Source organism: Anopheles ziemanni (assembly GCF_943734765.1).
Source record: "Anopheles ziemanni chromosome X unlocalized genomic scaffold, idAnoZiCoDA_A2_x.2 X_unloc_6, whole genome shotgun sequence".
Classification (NCBI taxonomy): domain Eukaryota; kingdom Metazoa; phylum Arthropoda; class Insecta; order Diptera; family Culicidae; genus Anopheles; species Anopheles ziemanni.
Genome location: NW_026689829.1, coordinates 332,175 through 337,067, shown reverse-complemented (window position 1 = coordinate 337,067; position 4,893 = coordinate 332,175). Strand labels below are relative to the sequence as shown.

The window sequence follows — 4,893 nt, the reverse complement described above, 5'->3', positions numbered from 1 at the left end:
CGAAGACTTACTGTGGTGTGAAGCATAAAGTTCAGTTCTCCCCTGGTCCACGCCGCTTCGGCCGTCCTGGGTAAAATGGATTCATCCAGCTTGCCCTATGTGGAATGAGGACACTTTATGTTTCGTCTCTAAGCGGCGGCTTGCTTCTCCCTACGGGGAACGGGTATACGCGCACAGCGGCGGCTTACGTTATGGCAGTCATGGATGCCTTACGTTTCCATGAAAAGTGTGTTCCTCCCCTGGTCCACGCTGCTTCGGCAGTCCTGGGTAAGATAGTTAGTTCTAGCTTGCCCTATGTGGAAGAGGACACGTAGACTTACTGTGGTGTGAAGTATAAGGTTCAGTTCTCCCCTGGTCCACGCCGCTTCGGCCGTCCTGGGTAAAATGGATTAATCCAGCTTGCCCTATGTGGAATGAGGACACTTTATGCTTCGTCTCTAAGCGGCGGCTTGCTCCTCCCTACGGGGAACGGGTATACGCGCACAGCGGCGGCTTACGCAAGTTAGTCACCCTCGGCAGTGGATCACTCGGCTCATGGATCGATGAAGACCGCAGCTAACTGCGCGTCATAATGTGAACTGCAGGACACATGAACATTGATAAGTTGAACGCATATTGCACGTCGTGGGAACCTACCATGATGTACAGATGACTGAGCGCTTATATTTGAGAAATGTATCGCATACATTTAACTACGCCGTGACACCCGTCACGAGACGTGCACCATGATGTTAACTAGGGTCGCGACGACCCGCTAGCATTAAAGAACCCGTGGTTTACAATATACTGGCATTGGAATTCGAAGTATTTAGAGCGTCCGTGTTCCCGCGTGAGGCGGAAGTACGAGGAGAAGGCGTGCTTGTGGTGTCTGTGGTGGTGTTTACTGATGTCTAGCTTCAGCTTATTTATTTATTTAAATAGAAGCGAAGATGTCAAAGTAGCGTCGAAGCAGCAGCGGTAGCACAAATGATTCAAGTATGGAAGTTGACCAAAGGAACACAAACAAACTAGCGTATGGGCAATGGAAGGTATCAGTGAGTTAAACCACACGCGGGCTAACAGCCCGTTAACCGAGTCCAACGGTACATATTGGACATTGAAACAAAGTAGTCGCAAGCCAGATGTGACGATAACAACCGCAAGGTACATAAGCCTCAGTTCATGTGTGACAACCCCCTGAATTTAAGCATATTAATAAGGGGAGGAAAAGAAACCAACCGGGATTCCCTGAGTAGCTGCGAGCGAAACGGGAGAAGCTCAGCACGTAGGGGTGGCGGCCTGTCCGTCTATCCGATTCCGTGTACTGGTGCGTCTCACTATCCGTCATCTTAGCGCTTTTCAAGTCCAACTTGAATGTGGCTCAGAACCCATAGAGGGTGATAGGCCCGTAGAACAGCGCCCGTTGGATGATGGACCGAGCGTACCTAGGTAGTTCATCCCATATGAGATGAATGGGATGCTGCACGGAGATGAATCTTGATCTTCTTCATCTCCCATCTTAATACAGCATCCCTACTTAAAGGCATCTCGGACTTAGTCGATTTTTCATAAATTCATAGAAATTCATATGTTAGGATGCTGCGAGAAGAATGGGATGCTGCATGGAGATGAATCTTGATCTACTTCATCTCCCATCTTAATACAGCATCCCTACTTAAATGCATCTCGGACTTAGTCGATTTTTCATAAATTCTAAGAAAAACATATGTTAGGATGCTGCGAGATGAATGGGATGCTGCATGGAGATGAATCTTGATCTTCTTCATCTCCCATCTTAATACAGCATCCCTACTTAAATGCATCTCGGACTTAGTCGATTTTTCATAAATTCTTAGAAAAACATATGTTAGGATGCTGCGAGATGAATGGGATGCTGCATGGAGATGAATCTTGATCTTCTTCATCTCCCATCTCAATACAGCATCCTTACTTAAGGGCATCTCGGACTTAGTCGATTTTTCATAAATTCTAAGAAAAACATATGTTAGGGTGCTGCGAGATGAATGGGATGCTGCATGGAGATGAATCTTGATCTTCTTCATCTCCCATCTCAATACAGCATCCTTACTTAAGGGCATCTCGGACTTAGTCGATTTTTCATAAATTCTAAGAAAAACATATGTTAGGATGCTGCGAGATGAATGTGATGCTGCATGAAGATGAATCTTGATCTTCTTCATCTCCCATCTTAATACAGCATCCCTACTTAAATGCATCTCGGACTTAGTCGATTTTTCATAAATTCCAAGAAATTCATATGTTAGGATGCTGCGAGATGAATGGGATGCTGCATGGAGATGAATCTTGATCTCCTACATCTCCCATCCCAACACAGCATCCCTACTTAAAGCCATCTCGGTCTTAGTCGATTTTTCATAAATTCTAAGAAAAACATATGTAAGGATGCTGCGAGATGAATGGGATGCTGCATGGAGATGAATCTTGATCTTATTCATCTACCATCTTAATACAGCATCCCTACTTAAAGGCATCTCGGACTTAATCGATTTTTCATACATTCTAAGAAAAACATATGTTACGATGCTGGGAGATGAATGGGATGCTGCATGGAGATGCATCTTGATCTTCTTCATCTTCCATCTTATTACAGCATCGCTGCTTAAAGGCATCTCGGACTTAGTCGATTTTTCATAAATTCTAAGAAAAACATATGTAAGGATGCTGGGAGATGAATGGGATGCTGCATGGAGATGAATCTTGATCTTCCTCATCTCCCATCTTAATACAGCATCCCTACTTAAAAGCATCTCGGACTTAGTCAATTTTTCATAAATTCTAAGAAAAACATATGTTAGGATGCTGCGAGATGAATGGGATGCTGCATGGAGATGAATCTTGATCTTCTACATCTCCCATTTCAATACAGCACCCCTACTTAAAGGCATCTCGGACTTAGTCGATTTTTCATAAATTCTAAGAAAAACATATGTAAGGATGCTGCGAGATGAATGGGATGCTGCATGGAGATGAATCTTGATCTTCTTCATCTCCCATCTTAATACAGCATCCCTACTTAAAGGCATCTCGGACTTAGTCGATTTTTCATAAATTCTAAGAAATTCATATGTTAGGATGCTGCGAGATGAATGGGATGCTGCATGGAGATGAATCTTGATCTTCCTCATCTCCCATCTTAATACAGCATCCCTACTTAAAAGCATCTCGGACTTAGTCGATTTTTCATAAATTCTAAGAAATACATATGTTAGGATGCTGGGAGATGAATGGGATGCTGCATGGAGATGAATCTTGATCTTCTTCATCTCCCATCTTAATACAGCATCCCTACTTAAAGGCATCTCGGACTTAGTCGATTTTTCATAAATTCATAGAAATTCATATGTTAGGATGCTGCGAGAAGAATGGGATGCTGCATGGAGATGAATCTTGATCTACTTCATCTCCCATCTTAATACAGCATCCCTACTTAAATGCATCTCGGACTTAGTCGATTTTTCATAAATTCTAAGAAAAACATATGTTAGGATGCTGCGAGATGAATGGGATGCTGCATGGAGATGAATCTTGATCTTCTTCATCTCCCATCTTAATACAGCATCCCTACTTAAATGCATCTCGGACTTAGTCGATTTTTCATAAATTCTTAGAAAAACATATGTTAGGATGCTGCGAGATGAATGGGATGCTGCATGGAGATGAATCTTGATCTTCTTCATCTCCCATCTCAATACAGCATCCTTACTTAAGGGCATCTCGGACTTAGTCGATTTTTCATAAATTCTAAGAAAAACATATGTTAGGGTGCTGCGAGATGAATGGGATGCTGCATGGAGATGAATCTTGATCTTCTTCATCTCCCATCTCAATACAGCATCCTTACTTAAGGGCATCTCGGACTTAGTCGATTTTTCATAAATTCTAAGAAAAACATATGTTAGGATGCTGCGAGATGAATGTGATGCTGCATGAAGATGAATCTTGATCTTCTTCATCTCCCATCTTAATACAGCATCCCTACTTAAATGCATCTCGGACTTAGTCGATTTTTCATAAATTCTAAGAAATTCATATGTTAGGATGCTGCGAGATGAATGGGATGCTGCATGGAGATGAATCTTGATCTCCTACATCTCCCATCCCAACACAGCATCCCTACTTAAAGCCATCTCGGTCTTAGTCGATTTTTCATAAATTCTAAGAAAAACATATGTAAGGATGCTGCGAGATGAATGGGATGCTGCATGGAGATGAATCTTGATCTTATTCATCTACCATCTTAATACAGCATCCCTACTTAAAGGCATCTCGGACTTAATCGATTTTTCATACATTCTAAGAAAAACATATGTTACGATGCTGGGAGATGAATGGGATGCTGCATGGAGATGCATCTTGATCTTCTTCATCTTCCATCTTAATACAGCATCGCTGCTTAAAGGCATCTCGGACTTAGTCGATTTTTCATAAATTCTAAGAAAAACATATGTAAGGATGCTGGGAGATGAATGGGATGCTGCATGGAGATGAATCTTGATCTTCCTCATCTCCCATCTTAATACAGCATCCCTACTTAAAAGCATCTCGGACTTAGTCAATTTTTCATAAATTCTAAGAAAAACATATGTTAGGATGCTGCGAGATGAATGGGATGCTGCATGGAGATGAATCTTGATCTTCTACATCTCCCATTTCAATACAGCACCCCTACTTAAAGGCATCTCGGACTTAGTCGATTTTTCATAAATTCTAAGAAAAACATATGTAAGGATGCTGCGAGATGAATGGGATGCTGCATGGAGATGAATCTTGATCTTCTTCATCTCCCATCTTAATACAGCATCCCTACTTAAAGGCATCTCGGACTTAGTCGATTTTTCATAAATTCATAGAAATTAATATGTTAGGATGCTG

General features: G+C 42.0%; 1 non-coding gene across 1 annotated transcript; it reads left to right on the top strand.

Moving 5' to 3' along the window:
• Positions 1-507: 507 nt before the first annotated feature.
• Positions 508-662, top strand: LOC131292457 (5.8S ribosomal RNA). The gene has a single exon (XR_009190097.1). It is a non-coding gene; the product is annotated as a 5.8S ribosomal RNA (ribosomal RNA).
• The last annotated feature ends 4,231 nt before the right edge of the window (positions 663-4,893 follow it).